At 38.4% G+C, this 22,410-nt stretch overlaps 1 pseudogene; it reads right to left on the reverse strand.

The window, feature by feature from the left end:
- Positions 1-1,643: 1,643 nt before the first annotated feature.
- Positions 1,644-18,938, reverse strand: LOC131481238 (anion exchange protein 2-like; annotated as a pseudogene).
- Positions 18,939-22,410: the final 3,472 nt, after the last annotated feature.

Here is a 22,410-nt window from a genome sequence, read left to right on the forward strand (position 1 = left end):
AGTTCCCCTTTCCTGATTCCAAAGACATTTGGGTTTGGAGTCTTTAGGGGACAGGCCCTATTGGGGAATGGAGTCTTTAAAGAGGTCATTAAAGACAAACGATATCAAAAAAGTAAACCTCAATTCACTACAGCTCCTGTCCTTACGGAAAGAGTAGATTTGGAGCAAAATTCACAGAGGGACAATCGTAGGAACACAGTGGAGAACAGCCATTGATCAACTCAAGACTGAGGCTCTGATGGAATCTAGCCTATTCTCTAACTGCTTTCAGACTTCTACACTCCAGTATTATGGTGCACTACTGGGAAAACAAGCCAGTGCATGATATTTTACTGCAGCAATTTTCTTTTCATTTAAATTTTTTTTATAATACAGTTCCATAGGCTCAGGGTTTCCCCCTACCCTCTCTCCCTGGATTTTCCCTATATTACTACAATAGCATAGTCCTTTAACAACAGTTACAAGTCTGTCAATCTGTAATTTAAGTGTAAGCTGACATTGTAGTTTTAGACAATTGCAGAAAGTCTGGCATCCTACTGCCAATAGGTATTTAATAGTTTCATTGGAAGTCCATCTTTTATTCAGAAGTTGAGATGCGTGCTGCAATGTATCTTAGCATACCTAATTCTTGGGATTTAAACACTGTATCATAGAAGAATTTTCATCCTGTTTCCCCCCTTTAGTGAGAGTAAATGTGAGAGAAAGCTCAACTTTTATTATGATTAGCATTCCCAGGCTAGAAGCCTATTTACTTTAGTTCTTATTACTGCATACACAATGTTAACCTTTTAACATAAAGTTATGAATCTTGAAAAAGAAAAGGGAAACACAGAGAAGTAAGGTAAACATCAGAACCAGAAGCCTACCTGCCAAGACATTAGGCATAATCACACAGGGAAGTAAAAACACCCTCAATGAATGCTTCAGGTGCCCTCAAGAAAAAAATAGAATTCTGCAGGAGTATGTGGGCAATATGAGGTAATATATAGAAATTATAAGAAGAATCAGAATGAAATGCTGGAAATAAAAACTGTAGCATAAGGGAAAATGGTATTGATGAGCCCATTCAAAGAAACAGCATGACTGAGAACTGAATTGGTGAGCTTGATACACAAGAGTTAAGAAAACACTATATCAATAAACAGCATGTGAATGTCAAAACATTTAACAGCTCTCTATTTGAAATACCAGGAAAAAAAGAGAAGGAGCGTTAAAAATGGCCATAAACTTTTAAAAATAGGTGACAGGCACTGAACTATACACTGGAATTCACTGGTGGACTGCCTGGTGCAAGTTCACTCCAAGTTTGGGCTCCTGCAGGAAACTCTCTACCTGTGCGTTGCCATCATGGATCGGTTTTTACAGGTTCAGCCAGTCTCCCGCAAGAAGCTTTAGTTGGTTGGGATAACTGCTCTGCTGTTGGCTTCCAAGTAGACATTGAGGACTTTGTTTATATCACAGGCAATGCTTACTTACACCAGTGCTCAGATCCGAGAGATGGAGACATTGATTCTGAAAGAGCTGAAATTTGAGTTTGGTAGACCTTTGCTTTTACACTTTTTAAGGCGAGCTTACAAGGCGAGCTTAAGGTGCGGGAGGGGGGGAGGCTTGAAATTATTCACTTATATAAAAACAAGGAGGGCCTAGGGGCTGCATCCCACCATCCTCTGTTCCCTCTGTCCCTCTAGGCAGCAGCTACACAGGCAGGGCATCTCGTTGTATTCATCCATACCCTCCCGTTCATCAAACACCGGCTCCGCCTCACTAGCATCCAGACATTTCATCTCTCGTTCAGTGAAGATGCGGGTGAGCACCACCATGCAGAGAGCTCTGTGAGGATGAGGATAAATGGGAAGGCCAGGGACGCAGCTGTGGACATGACTGCCTGGAGCAGGGCCAGGCAGAGCAGCTGCAGGGCTGTGAACAAGTGCATCCTGAGGGTCCGAGCCTTCTTGACATAAGTGACGTCAGGGTGGTGCTTGGGTGGCATAAGCAGCAGGTGCAGCCGCTCATAGAACTGAATCTCATTAAGGTAGGTGACTCCCACATACAGGAAAATTCCAAACAGCACAGCCAGGGGGATCTGCCGGAGCAGGTCCCCAATAACAATGGAGAGGTCTACAAGCATGGCTACCAGCAGCTCAGTCACCCGCTGTTCCTTGACCTCCTGAATCTTGGGCTTGTCCCCAGGCGCCACAGCCTTGCTCATGACAGTGTGTTGGCATGAGTGACGGAGAGGACAGTGGCGGCAGCCAACCGGGGCAGGCCAAAGAGGGCACAGATGCCACCCATTGGTCACTATGAGTAACAGGTTCAGGCGAAAGCCGGAGCCCTTCAGTAGCATGCGCTCCTTCTTGGAAATGATCAACGTGGTGATCTGCGTCTCCACGAAGATGAAGATAAAGACCAGGATGGCGGGCAGCAGACTGGCCAGCATATCCACACGGGGGGCGCTTTTCTCTCCCAGGGGGTTGATGACCCAGCCCCGATTGTTAGGAGCTGTCACTGAAAATCCACTGGGCACACTCAATTTCTGGGGGTACGTGTCCTCAATGCTATAACCCACAAGCACCATGATGAGGATCGTAATGGGCACTCTGATGTCCCCAGTGACTCGCCAGATCCCCAGGGAAGAAGCTGTTGTTCTTGAATTTGCGCAGCAAGAAGGCGATGAAGAGGTGCCAGCCGTTAGCACCAGTGACAGCAGGGCTGTGTTGGGCTGGCCCCGGGGTCTTTTCTGCCCAGACTGTCTGGCTGAGCTCCTGTTGCTTGGCCCCAGGGTGGTTTCCAGCCCAGCTCACGTCACATCCTTGCTGCCATCCACCTCTGAGCTGTTGGAGACCGAACAGCTGTGGAGTGGGTGCTCCTGGAAGATCTTGATGAGCTTGTGTCGATTGACAATAAGGCCAGTTAAAAGTTTCTAAAATTTATGTCTGTAGCAGCTTCTGATCCAGAATATATGCCAAAGCAGCACCAACTCCCATCAATAACATAATACACCTGCATAATGTATTAAAACTCAAAAGAACAAATGCAAGGGCAAATTCCTGAAGGGAAAAAGAGAAAAAGGTTATTATTTGTGGAGGAGTAAAGAACAATAATTATAATAAGCTTCTCAGCAAAAGCTGTGTATGCCGCGACACTACAGAATGAATCATGTGATGTGGTGAGAATCCACCAACCTGGGATACTATAGCCAATGGTCTTCATTTCAGTAATTGTGGGGAAATAAACACTTTCTCAGATAAACAAAAACAAGGACCTCATCATTTTCAGACCTCTTCTGCCCTAAATGTTTAAAGAAATTGTTCAGGTATTCAAAAATAATACAGCTCACAAACTTGGATCTCTGTAAGGAAAGGAATAGTACTCACTGGGAAGTGAATAAATGAAAAATAAATTATTTACATTTCTTCAGATTGTATTTTAAAACTACCTATGCACAGTAATAATATTATTGGATTATAAAAAATGAATAACTGAAATGAAAAAATAATGTCATACAGGATAAGAGGAGTGAATTTGATATAACCAAGATTATAGAGATATTTAAGGATGGATTACATTATATAAAAGCATAGAACAACTATGAGACATTTAAAAAAAGATTTATTTTTATTGAAAAGGAAGATTTATAGAGAGAAGCAGAGACAGAGAGAAAGATCTTCCATCCAATGGTTCACTCTCCAAACAGCCACAATGGCCAGTGTGAGCTAGTTCAAAGCCAGAGGCATGGGGCTTATTCTGGGTCTCCAATTTGGGTGTAGGGTCCCAAGCCTTTGGGACACCCTCCACTGCTCTCTCAGGCCACAAGCAGGGAGTTTGAAGGGAAGTGGCACAGTGGGGACACAAACCAGTACCCATATGAGATGCTGGCACTTGGATGGGATGGATTAGCCAACTGAGTCATTGTACCACCCCTTTTAGTACAGAATTTTTAAAAGAACTCTAATTGATATGATAAAGCTAGGTAGCCCATGAAATATACTCAAACAGATGCATCTGTGGCAGCAAAGACAATTCAGTAGACAAGATAGTCTTTACAACAAATTACACTCAATTCACTAGACTTTTATGCAGAAAAAGAAAATCTAGATACATACTTTATTTTGCAATTAAAATTAATTCAAAATAGATCACAGAGATAAAATTAAAATGTAAAATTATAAAACTTCATTAAGAAACCAGGATAAAATCTGCATTCTCTTACATTTCAAAATGAAAGCCATTGCTAGACTAAAAAAAGAGGGGCTAGTGCGGTGGCATAGTGGATAAAGCTGCTGCCTGGAATGTTGGCATTCCATGTGGGCTTTGATTTGAGTTTTGTTTCCTCCACTTCCAATTCTTCTCCCTGTTAATGCCTGGGGAAAAAAAAGCAGACCACAGCCCAAGGGTCTGGGTTCCTTCCACCCATGTGTTGAGATCTGGATAAAGGCTTGGGTCCTGGCTTTGGCCTGGCCCAGTGCTGGTCATTGCAGCCACCTGGTGAGTTGACCAACAGTTGGTAGTTGGGAGAGCTCTTTCTCTCTTTTTGTGCAAATTTGAATTTCCAAATCAATCAATCAATAAGTATTATAAAGAAAAGTAAAACAGAAGAAGTTACTGAAGGGAAAAATACTAAACATATTACGTGAAAAAGTTATATAATCAAAATATATAAAGTATTTTTTAAATAGGCCAAAGAATTAAGTTTACCTTCCAAATATAATGCAGATTTAACGTGAGTGTAAAGATAAATGATGATTCATTTTTCTTTGGGATTTGCAATATAGAGGAATGAGATATTTCTACTCAACTGTTAGAATGTCTAAAATAAGAAAATCAAGCAATAAAAACCCTTACAGTTCCATCTGCTGACAAGGATGTGGAGCAACAAGATCACGTCCCGTATCTGTTACCTGCGATTGAGTCTCACTTTGCTTCTGCTACAGGTATTTCTGCTAATAACTAGCCTGGGAGTCAGCAAGTGATTGCCCAAGTACTTTGGGTTCCTGCCACGTTTTTTGGGAGATGCCTCTTACAAACACTGCACTCCATATCAGGTTCCCTGGTCCAAACCCTGGCCTGGTAGTCAATTCTAGTTTCCTGTTAGTGTGTGCTGGACTGAAATTGGGGCCCTGTTACCTACCTGGGAGACCTGCCTTGAGCTGTCAGCTAGTGGGTTTGGCCTGGAAGAGCCCAAGCTGTTGCATTTCAGGAGTGAATGCGTATTTGAAATATTTTTCTCTATTTCTTTCTGTTTGCCAGATTGAGGAAGACATACTTAGAGAGAGAGGGAGAGAGAGAAACTGATACTAGGATTCTTAATTGTCAGTTTGCATTAATATTCAAAATAGATGTACAGTTTGGATTTGGACAAAATATTTTTAGTTTGTGTTTTTTACTCAGGGGATACTGTTACGCACTCTGATTATCAACTCTACTAGTTGATTTTTAAAGTAAATTGTGTGGGTTTAATTTCTTTTTTATATTTGAATTAAAAAATAGTATAAATAATGCTTAATTTCTTGTTGATCTAACATAGCATAAAAATGTTATCCTAAGTCAAACAGTGCATAGCGTGATTTCTTTTTCTAAAGAATAACAGTTGGGTAGGTATTTGGAACACAGCTGAGATATTTATATTCCATGATGTAGTTAGTATCTGTTTACACTTCTGCCTCTTCTGTCTCCAATCCACCTTCCTCTTGAAGGCAGCAGATGACTCAAGCACTTGCATCCATGACATCTGCATGGGGAATCTGGGTTGTTTTCACTTCCTGGCTTCAGTCCGGCCCAGCCTGGCTGTTTGCAGGCTTTTAGGGAAGGACCTAGCAGATCGAAGCTCTTTTTCTCCCTGCCTGTAAATAAAATCACAGCATTTTTTTAAAAGCACAATTTATTTATAGAATAGGGAAGGGTGAAATCTGTTGTTTGTTAAAATAACAGCATATCTGAAAAGTGATGATGAAAGGCATATTTTCTTCTTATACAACTCTTGACTTGTTGCTCAGTACAAAGAAAAGACATGACATAAGGTTTGTAGAAAACAGAATTAAAAACAAGTGTAATATATACTATTGTCATAATAAACCATATATATATATATTTAAGTAGACATTTTAAGAAATATGCTTTTATTCAAGAACCAGCAGAGTGTCTATGTGTAAGTGGGACTTGCTTTCTTTACAATTTTGTTTTCATAAATATCACGGGTATCAAGAGAGAATATCTAAAGAAACAATCAAGCAGATTTTAATGCTAGAAATAGAAACTTATTTAAATATTTAGCCAAATATTATTAAATCCAGGGATTTAAGTGTTCTTTGTAAAATTGTTGAATATGGTAAACCAGTAGTTTTCAGGAAATGTAAAGACAATTTTGAGTGAAAATATGTGAATTCATTCTTAAACTGAAATTAAAAAGTAATATTCAATTTTTTTGCTGACATACAGTTAGTAACTGGATTTTCAAAATTTTAAGAAATGAGTAATCAAAATAAAACTGAGAAATCCAAGGATGTGTAAGAAGCAAAATCAACCTCTTTTTTCTCATAGTTGTTCGCTATTTCCTAACTACTAATTTTACATTTTTAATTCTTACACTACAAATGTAAACGAGAAGGACAGAAAGAACTTCCATCCTCTGGAAAAGATGGAAAGAACTTTGCATCCCCAAGTGGTTGCAACCCCTGAAGCTGATCTGATAAGAATCTGGGAGTCAGAAGCTTCTTTCTGATTTCCCACATGGGTGCAGGGTCTCCAGGAGTTGAACTCTCCTCTGCTACTTTCCTAGGCCACCAACAGCACCCCTACAGGATTCTTGCACTTGCAAAGCAAGGATTAGCTAAATGAACCATTGTGCCAGGCCCATAAAATATAATTCTTTCAATAAATAAACCATGACATGATTTTAGCCTTATATTGAATCAGTTCACAATTTATTCCTCCAAATGTATTTACATTAAGATGCTCTTAATACTTTGAGTATCAAGTCATATTGAAACCTGAAACTATTTTCCCATAAGGTACAATAGATTTCCAATATTTTCAGGAAAAGAGATCAATAAATTCGGAATATTCTACATTATGGTTTATATTTTCATATAATAAAATATTTAAGTATTTTGTAGCATTTAAATGAACAATTTATAGTTGCAAAGGGATTATCCTAAGCATAAAACTAACTCACCATTGCTTTTTTTTGTTGTTGTTTACTTGGATATTCTTGCAAACTTTTAGTCTTACAAGCCTTTTTTATCTGAACAATTATATCCAAGCAGTGTAGCATTTCTCACAATTCCCTTTCCAAATATTTTCTTTACAATCTTTTTAAATACTGTGGAAATGAGGAAACATCTTTCTCAGAGTGATAGAATTGATAGAGGACTACTCGTAGATAATTTCAAGTAAAAAAGCATTGATCCTGTACACTAAAGCACTAAATTAATCATTTTATTTTGGCTTAGGTTGAATAATAATTTTCTAACCACAGGTAATATCCTCACACTTCCAAATGATAAATTTATTCTCCTTTTCACTTTTGCATTAGTATGTGAAATTCATTGACTTTTGTAACATTACTCCTTTTATATGCAACTTGGAAATACGCAAAAAAACAACCAATTATGTGTGGGTTTGAAATTAATATTTTTATTTGCTCAGTTATTTTAAAATTAAATATAATTTAATATGATCCTATTTCATTTACCTAAGTATTAACCATATAATTATAGCTCTTACAATATAACGTATGATTAAACATTTGTTTACCACCATTACATTCTTAATCTTCACAACTTGCTCTCAGGGCTTATTATGGTAACTTTTAGCATTTCTGATTTATATATGGGGAAAGTGAAATAGACAGGTAAGATTATTTATTAGTAATAGATATTGACTGAGCTGGGAATAAAGCCAGTACTCTGGAGCCTTTTTCATTCTCCATTTTTGTACTTCAGTCATGGATGTTAATGATTCATTATTCTAATTGAGTTACAATAACATAGCAAATTATCTGACACCTGACATTCTGTCAAATAGAACCATGTGCCTACAGTTTCACGATCAATGGAATTAACACTAGCATCCCTAACACATTTTAAATCTAAGACTTTCTGAATCTAAGCAAAATATATTAAACCAGAGCACTAAATGACAGTGATTGTATATGTAAAATATCCTCAGTTACCCACTCAAGATGTGCACTCAGACAAAGGAAATACAGTCTAAGTGGAATTTCATTACTAGTTTTGCAAGACTTGGTGTCTGCCGAGAAGGCATAACTGCAGCAGTTGCAGCAAGCAGTTTTTTTTTTTTTAAGATTAATTTATTTTTGCATGAAAGGCAGAAGACAGAAGAGGAAAAAAAAAAGAGAGAGTTTTCTATCTACTGGTTCACTACTCAGATGGCCTCAGTGGTCAGAGCTAGGCCAGTCTGAAGATGGAATTCAGAGCTCCCATTTGGGTTCAGCAAGATGACTTGGGTCATCTTTGCTTTCTTGGGCACAGCAGCAGGGAAGCGGATCAGAAATGGAGCAACCAGGATTTGAACTGGCACTTTCAAAGAATGCTGGTGCCACGAGTGGTGACTTTCACTGGTTACACCAAAGCTCAGAGCCACAGAGAGCAGTTCATATCATGGAATATAGGTCTCTTCCTTGGTTTCTGTCTGACTGGGATATGCTGCCTTCCCAGGTATTGCCTAAGTTAAAAACTTATCTTCCTTCTTCCTTCTCTGTAATTAATTTCCTTTTGTGTATTAATTACTTTATAATATCCTGTTCAATTTATGAGTTTTCCTATACCTGCAAGTCAGCTAACAGTAATTTTTGATTACGTGTTGAAAATGGACCACCATTTTTCTACATATGATTGTATACATTTTATTTGATTTAAATAAAATGGAAAATTTATAAAAATAGAATGCCTTGTACAAAGGCCCTTAGTCAAACAAAATTTTTACACTGCAGTGATTGCATGCATGCTAAAATTTCTAAATGCCAAAAGCCATGTTGAATAATAGCAGGCTGGACCAGCATTTTGTACAGCATGCAACTAATTCATTGTGTTAAAGAGTAAGCATCCAGACACAATCAGAAAATGCCAAAACTAGTAGATTTCATTTGATTGCAGTATGTAACAAATATTGGGTTGAGATTAGTAGGTAAGTAGCTCTTCTGTGTCAAATACAAATATGGATACTGGCCATGTGAATAAAACCAATTCAAAATGTATAATGCATTCAGTGTTTCTAAAAGCAGATAGCTATAGAGATAAGTATTAAAATGGGTAAAACAGATACAGTGTTTTTTTTTTTAAGATTTATCTATTTTTATTCCAAAGTCAGATGTATAGAGAGGAGGAGAGACAGAGAGGAGGATCTTCCATCTGATGATTCACTCCCCAAGTGACCTCAAAGGCATTAACTGAGCTGATCCCAAACTAAGAGCCAGGAACTTCTTCTAGTCTCCCACGCAGGTACAGGGTCCCAAGGCTTTGGGCCGTCCTCCACTGCTTTCCCAGGCCACAAGCAGGGAGCTGGATGGGAAGTGGGGCTGCCAGAATAAGAACCGGCACCCATATGGGATCCTGGCACTTTCAAAGCGAAGACTTTAGCTGCTAGGCCACAGCTCCAGGCCCCAGTGTTTCTTATTTTATATGTAAATGCACACATGTTGGTAGGACCCACTTGTTCGAATACTGAGATCAGCTTGCCTGTCCTATGATTCGACTAAATCAGATGATCAGACAAGTTTATATGAATGTGTTCTGAAAGTTATCATCTATTATGGGCTGTCATGTCAGCAGCTTTGAAGCCAAAGCTTATTATATCAAAAGTAAATTTTGTAGAAGTCAAGTTTCTTCACAGAATCAGAACCAACCATATAAATTCGGGAGAAACACAACAAATACATATCTATATTGGTATAAATACATACATGTGTATGTGTATATATGTACATGTATGCCCACACACATATATGTGTGTATGTATATTGTATATTCTGTTCTGTATGGGTGGACTATCAGCACAAGCAAGTGTAACAGCCGTAGTCCTACACAGTAGGCTAGAAACTCTGGCTTGAACTAAGGCTGCATTTAGAGACACGAATTTTTCTTCCTTAGCAAAGCATCAGACTTATCCTTAAGACCTTTCAATTGATTTGAAAAGGCCCACCCAGATAATTAAGGACAATCATCTTTACTTAAAATTAACTGACGACAAATCTTATCCACATCTGTGTATGAAAAGCACACTTACAGCAATATCCACTTCTGTTTTAATGGATAAACTGGAGAGTGTAGGTCACCCAACTTGACACAAAGTTCCTAAATCCAACTGTAAATTTTCTAGTATAAAGAGTATATTCATATGAAATGTTTTCTTTATATTATTATAATTTATTTAGGATCCATGGGAAAGACCTGGGCATATGCTCTGAGAAATAAAACTCTAGTGAGAACAGAATTTTGGGTGGGTTTTGAACAAGAGACTTCCAATTCAGAAACCCAGAGAAATTGTTATAACGTCTGATGGCAGCTGGAGACCAGGCAATAACTGAAGATACTCAACAACTGCATTTCGATGAATGAAATATTTCTTGCAATGAAGGTATTTGTCACTTTTTAAGTATTGTATTTCTATGTTGGAGTTCAAATATTTCATCAGGAATGTTGTACATATTTGTAGTATGAATTACAGTGATGCTAAACTGTGAAAAGAAGATTCATGAATAATTGTCAAGCCAAAGGAGTTTCTTTCCTGACTGCCTGCCTTTGGCTCCCTACTCTTATAGTCCCTCATTTAGTTTCATAATATGTTGATTTGTTTCTGGAGAGTTTATTGGCTAGTTTCTGTAAAAATGAAGTTTAACATAGTGATTCTAATTGATGTATTTATAATGAGACAACTGTCAGGAAAGAGCATTATACAGCAGAGTTGGTCTTTGGGATGTATATTCTCTCCCCAAAGTGAATTATGGGGGAAAGTATACCATAGATTTAATCTTTGGTAAAGTCCTGCTGCAGGAGGCCAGATGGAGATCCCATGCAGCAAATCATTTAGTCTTGGGAAATGTTGCAAGCAGTGGAGCAAATAGGTGTGAATTATTAATGGCTAATATTCATAACAGCTGGTGCATATGTACATCTTTCATATTTGGGCATTAGTATGTGTTATAATCCTTTCCATGTATAACTCAGTTGCACTTGGTAGCCAACATCTAGCTCTTTTAATCTATACACAATTTCTCTAGGATTTCTGGCTTGTCATAGCTTACCAGAAAAGAATTTAAGAGCAGTATTTAGGTCTGTTATATCTTGCTGCAGTTGATACCAACATAATAATGAATACTCAACACAAACTTATCATTATTCCATCAGATTCCTTCTGCCTTTGCCTGGTATTTAGCTCATGTATGTTTCATTATTGGTTGACTAGGACACTTTCGAAATAGTAAGCATGTTTGATTCCTGCTTGCTACGGTGGAGTCAAGTCACAAAGCTTGTAGTTTTAGAGTTGTGCATACAAGTATCACAAATAACACAAATGACTGATAAACTTATTTTTCCTACACCTATACTACGGAAGCAGCACTATATTCTCACAAATACCAGAACTGGCAGGAATAATTGATTTCTCTATATATGAATCTCATCTGTTTGCTTATTATCCTAAACACATACTGAGCATAAATCTAACTAGTAGCAGGTATATTTTTAAATCAGGAGAATATAAATATCTGCCTTGTATTAAGATAAACCTTTCGGGAAAGAATTTCAAACCAACAAAGCCTGGAAATCAAAATCACCAAGAAATTTTCTAAGAATGATAATGAATATAATCCCTCTTAAATCCCTATTATTTTCTGAACCCAGGTCCCCTACCTACAGTGGATCAACATAGCAGGATGCTTGTTGGTATTAAGTGCATCATGCATCTAGAAGATGAGGACCCCATACTTGAAACTCATCTCCATGGAGCCTCAGTTTCATCAACAACAAGTTGTTTCATTGCTCACAGGCCAGCAGTTTTTGACCATGCATGTTTTATATTGCTATAGCCAAATGCCTGAGACAGGTTGTAACTCTTCACTACAGTGAGCATTTGCAAAGGTTATTTCTGTCTGACTCAGTCATTGACAATCTTGGTGTCATATTTCCATGTGTTGATCACAGGTCTTAGGAGATTGTGTCCAGAGCATATTTTCGGTACCTAATAAGTACTCTCAAAATCGGTAATTTTATAGAACAGTCAGTCCAATGAGTATGTTCAACAGTATTCTTCATTCTCACTCCTTCCATGGGTAAATTTCTTTCCATTTCTACTTTCTTGAGACCCCTCTGATCTACTTTCCCATGTGATATAATCAGAGGAGAGAGCCAAACCCTGGAACACAAGGTACACAAGAACAATGTGCTTCTTATCATTCCTAGGTAAGTCTTTAGCAATGTGCCATCATTAATTAATTCACACAGTATATGGATGCTAAACTCTTTATCAACCCATGTTTAAATCTACCTTTTCTGTGTTTATCTGAAAAATAATCATGCAGCAAATGTAGTATAGAAACAGTGACAAAAAAGGAACTATCACTGGTGTTTGTATGCATGTGTGTGTGTGTGTTGCTGTGTGTGTTGAGTTTACTCATTTATTTATGTGAAAGCCATCCATTACTTGCTCTCAAAATCTACAAAACAGCCTGGGTTGGTTCAAGTCAAAGTCAGGAACTCTACTTTGTTCTTTCACATCAGTGGAAGAAATCCAAGTAATATGGTCATCTAATTTTGGCTCCTGGGACACACATTAGCAAAAACTAAAGTGGGAATTGGATCTCAAGCATTCTGATAAATGTCATAGGGCTTAACCCTCTGAACCACATTACCTGCCTCTAAGAGCGGCAGTCCTAATTGGCTCAAAGTCACAAGGGGGCGCTATGTTACACATTTTTTTCCTCCTCAAATTATCCAGTAATAGTATATAGACAGCTGGTAAATAAGCAAGACTTTAATATTTCTTATCAGGATAAAATACATCAGATAATTTCACCCAGTATTGGTCTTTAGTCAAGGTAAAACTGAACATAAATTGGTTCCAGCAACATCTTGCTCTGAGACGTTCTTATGAGAATAATGTGTTCATGTCCTTTCCTAGAGTTGGGATCTGTTAGTGATTCTTTCTCTTTTTCATGATCTTGATGGCTATTTTCACCCCATTTTATCTTGTACATATAGTTATTTAATTTAACCGTACCTCTTATTCTGAACACAGGACTGCCGAGGCCTCTCCCTGGCATACCATGATAAAAGCTGTATTTATCAAAGGTATGCAAACCTCCTCTGAAAGTGACAAGATCTTTCTAAGGACAATACTGTTCTAAATCGTGATCCCCCATGCAGCATCTTCACACTGCTTTCTTCATGCTACGACTTTGTAAACAAATGTTTTAATCTTACCCAGAGCTAAGGCTGCTTGTGTGGGTGCTTAGATTTTCTGCACAGACTTTTCCTGATCTAGGCTCTATTCAGAGTTAAACTCATGTTGCACCATTGGGACATTATTTTGGTTTTCCACCATTGTTTTGGTTATTAATAACCTTTGGGTCACTAATGAAATACTTGACACAGACTACTTATGAAGAAACATGACTCATTTATCCCACAGTGTTGGGGATTCAAAGCCATATGGTGGAACACAGACCTGCAGTGGCTACACCTTTGTGGCATGACTGTGGTGTAGACAACAATGGAAGGAGCAATTGATAACACACCTAACTGATTCCGTTTTGAACCAGGAGCAGAGAGAACATTTTTGACCATGTTTGTTCCTCTGGTAACACTCTACTCACTAGATCTCACAGAGTTTCTCAATGCTCTAAAGCATGACAGAAAGTCCCAGAAGTCTTCATGTCCTATATATCCCATCATCTCAGAGAGGCGATATGCAAGTGCGCAGGGGCATTTGCTGCAACACAGTGAAGCCATATCCAAACCACAGTGAGTCCCTCATGCCAGAACATCTTCAATATTTGTTTAGAAAGAAGATTTAAAACTGAAAGCCCATACTAAATTTCTTAATTACTCTGGTGCTTATCATATCAGACTATTGCTAAAATACTGGTAAAATTTCTAAATTGCCTATGTTGTGAATAATGCTTTATGGTTAGGGTTTAGCATTAGAAATAGAATAAATACTACAACAGAGAGGAATAGATAAGGAAGAAAACTTTACATTCAAACAGGGAGGGGAGCATTTTGGCAGGCTAAGGGAATCTGGTCAATAGCGACCAATTTTCAGTTTTTCCTTGTCTACTTCCTGTATGTATGATACCAGGAAATTTGTCCAACTTTCTCACTTGACTTCAAGTCCAATTTAATCAATCTAAGCATTTTCATTATCTCAAAGACAGGCGTGTGCTAGCCAGTTGTAGGCAGGGTAGGGTATCTTCAGCAGCTAACTGGACAAAGGACTAGAGGAAAGACAGGCAGGCAAAGGGAACACAACCTGCTGACTCAACCCTCCTTGATTGTGTCCTAGGACTCCAATCCACCCATGGCCCACAGGATCAAGTTTCCCCAGAAATCCAGTGGGGAAACAAGGGAGAGTATTTACTGCTGTTCTTTGACCTCTCCTTGCTGTGGACACATTCTGCTGCCTTAGGTATGCCTTTGTTTTACTTTCTTCTTATGTCAGATAGGCAAAGCTGTCTTTGGCATATATTTCTTGGGATTGTATTATGGGTCATTGGGGCTTTTTCAAATCTTGAAGAAAAATGGTAAAATAATTTTACCCGGTTAAAAATGCCAGTTTAGAAAATAACTAGCCCGGGGGGGCCCGGCAGCGTGGCCTAGTGGCTAAAGTCCTCGCCTTCAACGCGCCGGGATCCCATATGGACTCAGGTTCTAATCCCAGCAGCTCCACTTCCCATCCAGCTCCCTGCTTGTGGCCTGGGAAAGCAGGAGAGGACAGCCCAAAGCTTTGGGACCCTGCACCCGCATGGGAGACCCGGAGGAGGTTCCAGGTTCCCAGCTTCGAATCGGCGCAGCACCGGCTGTTGTAGCTCACTTGGGGAGTGAATCATCGGACAGGAGATCTTCCTCTCTGTCTTTCCTCCTCTCTGTATATCTGACTTTGTAATAAAAATAAATAAATCTTAAAAAAAGAAGAAAACAACTAGCTCAAAACAGAGTAATTTCATTCGTGAGTTAAAAGTGAAACCCTAAACTAGTCTGAAATATCCCTAATATACCTGGGTACAACCCTTCATCTTGTTAGAAAGATGGGGGGAAGCACCTGTCAGTGTATGTCCTCATGTCCCCATTTGACAGAGGACTGGCAATGTTGACGGATAAGTGCATTACCAACCAGTGGCAAATATTAGGAGAAAGCTTGCAAAACTGGTTATTGGATCTGACAGTATCTTAGAAAATCTGTTGAGGGTTGTCACTTTGATTCTTTAAAATCAGGACCAGGAGGAGATATAACAATGGGAGAAAATGAGTCAGAAAGCAGTTTGCTGCTCTAATATAGTGGTCTTTTGTGGTCACACCAACCTGAGAGCCTACAGGCATTCACAAAGTGGTCAGGCTGGCTACTTCAAGAAGGAATGTCCACATTCTCATAAGCAGAAGATTCCCACATCCCTATACAATTGACGTTGCAATGCTTATTGTCCCTGGAGACTAAAATATTAGGGATCAGACTAGCTTCCTTAGATGAACTCATGGGACTGAATGGGGCTTCCGGCTCCTCCCACCCAGGCCATCTTCATTCAAGAGCTTCAGGTGGTCCTAACCAATCAAAAAGGAATGAAGTGTTCATTCAGTCATGCATATGGTGAACTCCCATTGAACATTAGCTCAACTACATAATCATTAATAAACATTGTATTTTACTACTGAATTCTATTCTGTTTTTATCTCTTTATTGCTTCACTGATGTTATTCAAATCTTGGTCAGTAGATCTAATGTTTGATGGTCTGTATCAGGAACGGTTCAATTAGCACCAAGCAGCAAACTGACCATGTGCCTTCTTTTGTGAGTTCTATGTAATGTATTGCTTTTGAATCCAGCAGTTTCCAATGAGAGTATTCATGAACTCTTTTTGCAGACAGTTTTAATATTAAGTTAGCATTGGGTTGAAAGCTGTTGGAGAGGGCAGAATTATGGTGCAGTAAATTAATCCATCACCTGGAACACTAGTTGCTCTTGTGAGCCACAGTTCAAGCCTGGGCTACTCCATTTCCAACAATTTCCACACCAACTCTTCCTAATGTGCATAGGAAAGCAGAGGAAATTGGTTTAGGTACTTGGATTCCTGCTTCCATTGCAGAATATTGGGTTGGAGTTCCAAGCTCCTGGCTTTTAGCAGCTTCAATCCTGGACATTACATTCATCTGGGAAGTAATCCTGTAGGTGAAAGCTATTTTTTCCTCCCTTTATCTCTCTCTCTCTCTCTCTCTTTTTCTGTCATTGTAACTTTGATTCTCAAATAAAATCATTTTTAAAAAAAGCAAAAAGAGATTTTAGAAATTATACTTGTAGCACATACATTTATTTACCCTCTAGCCTTTTCTTTTCTTCCTCAGAACATCACCAAAGGGGGAATTCTTAATTTTATGTGTGCTATTCTACTGTCAGGCTCCACATAGGCCGTTAAACAAATTGTCTTGTTTGTAGACCAGATGGGACTATTTTTAAAGGCATTAATGTGAATCAGTTCTTTGGTTTCCTTATTCAAGAGCGTGATCTCTTGCTGCCTTCCTAGAGGTCTATGTGGCTTGATGTTTAGTAATAAGAAGTGTTCAAAAATACAGAGTTCATCATTTGTCATGCACAATTAAAACAAGACAAAGGGCAGATTTTGATGTGTCTTATTTAATAATGAATTAGTAGGTCTGAATATAAACAAGTGAGGATATGTGATGCACATTTAACAAAAACTTTTGCAAAGCACAAGGGTCAAGTCTAGCTTTAAGATGTTCTCTTAATTTCCAAATGTTATTAGAGCGTTATGAGTTCTTTAGTAAAAATTCTTTCAATTTCCCTCTTTTTCCACACTTAAATAGCTTTCTAAAAATGTATCCAACAAAATGAAATAAGCATATAAGATTATTATAAGCATTCAAGGTAATTATTTGTTTACCAGTGTTTATTGCAGCACAGTTTACAGTAGATTAGATAAGAACTCAAAACAGATGTCTAAATAAAGAAAACAAGATACACAATCACCACGGAATACTACTTAGCCATAAAAAATGAAATATTGTTTTTGGCAATGAAACAGAAGCAACAGGAAACCATATGGCTAGCTAAATAAGCAAGCTCCACAAGAAGAAAAGTCATGTTTTCCCTAATCTGTGGTAATACAAACATACAAAAAAAATGTAATCTATATGAGCGAGATAGAGATTTTGCAAGTTGATGATTGTTATATAGCCTTTGTTTATACTGTTGAGGAATAGGCTATTTTTTGGTTTCTACCTTCTATGTGCTGAAATCTTTACCTGATGGAGTGTTAAGCCTATGAAATCAAAGTGAAATGCAAATATGCCATTGTGAAAGTTTAAAGAAAAAGAAAGAAGGAAGGAGGAAGAATATGGGTGGGTTATGTGGACACAAGGAGGGCATGTTGGCAGGTACCACTATTCTCCTAAAACCATATTGTGAAATACATGAAATATGTCCAGTTTATATAAATGAAAGGTTATAAAATAAAAATCTCCCAGTTAGCAGATTATAAATCCGTTTTTCTTTTTGTGATTTTCCTTCTACTTAGTATAGCCTCTTTCTAACAGGACAAACCTTTCCATTATTTAGCATCATCAGTGCCAAATATTTTATTAAATCAGCATGTCAAAGCTTTCTAATATTTTGAAAGCTATGTAAGGAAGCAGAAGGGGGCATGTGGAGAGAGTGAATTACAGACTCACTCTTTTTGCCTTCTGTCAGGATGTTGCTCTGTTGCATCTTCATCTTCTTAGGCTGCTCTTGAGATGCAGACCACTGGCAGCCTTTCCTCAAACCCATTCATTTTAGGAACCACCATCTTGCACTTCTACTCCTATCCAGATAACTGCTGCTGTATTTCATGTGGCTTGACTACATCCCCATTAACTGATACATAAACATTTCTAAAGCAGTTCTCTCATTTAACATTGCTATAGACCCACAGGATCTATTTGCTTTCTCTGTTAATATGCCAGATACCTGATTCTTTGGATCATCTTTGCCCAAAATCATCAGAGGATAAAAACCATTTAATGTTTCTGAGCAGAAGGGAATTCAATTCTAGAATTAGAACTTTAAATACCTCCGGTAGAAGAGAAGTCAGGGATTAAGAAATACTGCTAACACTCACAGTGTGGAAAGTGCTACACCAACACGAAGCTGGCACCTCCCACCCACCCAGGCTTATCTTATTGATGTGTCAAATGGGCTGTTTGAGCAGATAAAACAGCTCCTTGATCCTTCATATCGCTTTTACAGTAAAATACATAATTTCCACTACTTACATTTTCTGAAACTTGAATGAATATATTACATTTGTAGAAGCTCATCTCACTCTGAAGCCAGTTTCAGGAGAACCTGAGAGATGTAGCTTTTTTGTCATATGGTGTCTGTATGGGAAGCATGTAGAATGCGCCACTGATTATCATGTAATACCTGACACATACTCACTCACTAACGTTCCCAGTCAAAGCAGCTCATCTGTAGTCACCATTCTAAGTTTGCACATGATAGGATGCATTGTTTCTGCTTCATCTCAGCATTTCCCCATCATAGCTTTCCAGTAATTCATGTCATTTAAGTAACGGCTTAAACTATATATAATTCTTGAAAATTAATTATTGTAACTTAGTATTTCCAATGCCGGTGGAAGGTTGGAGTTATTACTGAGGCTTTCTGGAGTCATTAACTTCACTGCTGATGATTCCACTGTGAAGTTCAGGTCCCATGCTAGCAGACATGGAATATGTATCTCTTCTACTACTTTGGATTTGTTCAGCACAGGGCATCCATGAAATCTTTTTTTTCTCTGTTCCCATAACAGGATGAGGACACTTTGCTAATAAATATGACAGTGTAAATCACAGAAGTGATACAGTGGGAAGTTTTAGTAATCATGAAAGCTAATGAAATAATTCAGAATTACAGAGAAAGTGACAGAATAATGTGTGCCTATTTACTTTATTAACTATCCAATATGAGAATACTATACAGATGCAACTTTAAGGCAGGGTAATTAGTATATTTGCAAGACTGTTAAGAACTATTTAAAACTGTGTTATTTACCAGACTAATAGATCAACATGAAAAATGTCTGATAATGTCTGTATGAGTAATTTCCTATGAAAAAGTTAAGTATCCTTATACAAATATTGCTCTGTTTATGTTCAAGGCTACGACAACATTTTGTTCAACGATAAGGTCTAAGATATTCTAGTAAGGAATGAGCCACTGTGGTTGTTATTGACTGGCTTTAATTTGGGGAAATCGGATTGTAATGGTCAACTCCAAATATCGTTTTAAAAGTCACATCTTCTTTGTGCCCATACTTAATTCTGTGCATGACACAAATTGCTTCTCGTGTTGTGTTAAATTAATATCTGATGCTTCTATACAATCCTAAGTAAAATGTTAATTATATGGCACATAGATTATATTACCCAGTAAGGATTATATAAAGATTCAGTTGCTACTTGGTCCTACTTGTGCCAAACTGCGTTAATCTCTTTGATAGGTATCATTTCATTTACTTCTTGTTCATGAAAAAACAAGGAACAGTTAATTCCAAATGGATTTCATGACATTAAAATAATGAAAAGTACTCAGAAACATATCATAAAGTGATACAAGATCCTATCAGGAATTGTTGACTAATCTAACAAGAAGCAATCGATTTTGATGAAAGAAGTGCTGTGTCTTTGAGAGGTGTCCCCATGACAAGCAACACTCTGAGTATGTTCATGGTACAGATTGTGGCTGCTATCAATCCCTGAAACTCTTGTTCCTAGGGACCAGTAAAGTAAGACAATTCATTTCCATAGCAACAGAGAAAATTTTGCTGATATTTAGGAAATAGAAGTACTGATCTTAGAATTAAGTAAGAGGATGTATAAACTCTGGTTATTCATTGAGTATACCCTTTCACAGATTTAAAATTCCCCTCAGAACGAGAGTCCCAGGAGAAGCAAAGAGGAGTTTGCCCCGTGTGTGTGGAGAGGTACAAAGGATGGACAGTATGGGAATGGAATAATGTGCCTCCTAGTATCCAAGACCTTACCACAGGAAGCAAAATTTATGGAGCATCTCAGCTGTGTGATCTGAATAGTTACTGAAGGTTGATGGATTTACATCTACTCATGAGTATGGAAGAAAATCAAAGGCAGTTATGTTCCTGGGAGAATCAGGAAATTTGGATCCCAAATGATGTAGCACAAGTATCCTTTCTAACTTCAGGCTAAGGTATTTCCACCCAACCAAGCTTCATTCCTTTCCCCTTTTCAACTTTCAGGGTTGAAACTGAATCTCACTTGGACAGATCTCCCTGTCTCCTTTGGCCCTGCTATTTTCCTCATACCTTGCTTTCTTAGAGCTTAGGCTAACGCACATACTCACTGGGGGAAACTTCAATTACAGGGCAGATTTTTGTGTTGAGTTGATAGCCAAGAAAACATGAGATTGAAAAACCTAATGTGTTCCAGGAACTAACACATTTTCAGGCATGTAAAGAGGTCATTCAGTTTTTGCTACCCCTGCAAATGATTGTCTTATGATTTTGTTAATTTCTTGGTTAAGTTGAATGTGATGTTGATATACAGAATGGGTAGCAAAATGAGGGAAGAAAAAGAGGAAAGCGCTGAGAAAATAAAAAGCTCTCAGGGCCCGGCAGCGTGGCCTAGCGGCTTAAGTCCTCACCTTGAATGCGCCAGGATCCCATATGGGCGCCGGTTCTAATCCCGGCAGCTCCACTTCCCATCCAGCTCCCTGCTTGTGGCCTGGGAAAGCAGGAGAGGACGGCCCAAAGCCTTGGGACCCTGCACCCACGTGGGAAACCTGGAAGAGGTTCCTGGTTCCCGGCATCGGATCGGCACGCACCGGCCCGTTGTGGCTCGCTTGGGGAGTGAAAACATCGGATGGAAGATCTTCCTCTCTGTCACTCCTTCTCTCTGTATATCCGGCTTTCCAATAATAATAATAAAAAAAATCTTTAAAAAAAAAAAGAAAAGAAAAAGCTCTCTTTAATAATGGTTACTGTATTTCAAGTAATAAGTTGCATTTTTTCTCAGTTTTAATTGCCTGACTTCCCATAGTAATTTTCATACACACTTCTGTTTATTTTTTAATTTCTGAAATCTAACCTGTGTTAAGTAATCTCAGTATGATTTTCCCCTCAATTTGTTCTCTTCCCATTTTCAACCCACTTTAAAATGCTTCTTTTTAAAGATTTATATATGTTTACTTGAAAGACAGATATATAGAGAGATGGAGATACAGAGAGAAAGATCTTCTGTCCACTAATTCACTCCTCAAGTGGTCAGTATGACCAGAGCTGAGCCGATCCCATGCAAGGAGCTCAGGGCTTCCTCTGGGTCTCCCATGAGGGTTCAGGGTCTCAAGGCATTGGGCCATCTGCTTTCCCAGGCTGCAAACAGGGAGCTGGACGGGAAGTGCAGCAGCAGGGACACAGACCTGTGTCCATATGGGATCTCTGCAAATGCGTGTGGAGGTTTTAGCTATTAGGCCAAAGCACTGTTTCTAAATACTTCAGTTTTGTATTTAGGATTTGTAGCTTTGCTATGGTTTGGGTGCAAAATTTTCTGTAGACATTTAATCTCAATGTGATACTCCTAGAAGGCAGGAAGTGTGGTAAGTGACTTCAAAGAGGCTGGATGGAATCAGCAGAGTGTGTTTGTTCTGCCCTTACATGGCAGAGTACATGGCAACAAGGCATCAACTTGGAAGTACAGACTGCCCCTCAGCCGAAATCCCACCTGCTGTTGTCTTTGACCTTCCACTTCCTAATCCTCAAATTCTTATAAAAATTATTTACTGTTTTTATATATTACCCACCGTCAGATATTTTGTTATAGCAGCATAATATGTCAACTAATAGGTATTTAACAACTAATAGGTATATAACAAGGATTTTTCTACTGAAAATTAACATTGTACCAACCTCAAAATGTTTTAGAGCATTTTAATAGCAAAGGGACACTTAAGAATTGTGCTACCCAATTTCTTGACAAAGCTCTCATACTGCCACTTTGGGTCCATGTTGTGCTTGGATTCAACTCGTGACCAACTGAAGGACCTACAATCACCTTAAAAGTGTGCAACGTTATGTTACTGATGAAACGCAAAGGGCAATTTATGCAAGTGTTTCACAGAGGTTGCTCTAGTAAGCATATTTTTCCAGTCACTTTT

The sequence above is a fragment of the Ochotona princeps genome, chromosome 1 (genome assembly GCF_030435755.1).
Source record: "Ochotona princeps isolate mOchPri1 chromosome 1, mOchPri1.hap1, whole genome shotgun sequence".
Classification (NCBI taxonomy): Eukaryota; Metazoa; Chordata; class Mammalia; order Lagomorpha; family Ochotonidae; genus Ochotona; species Ochotona princeps.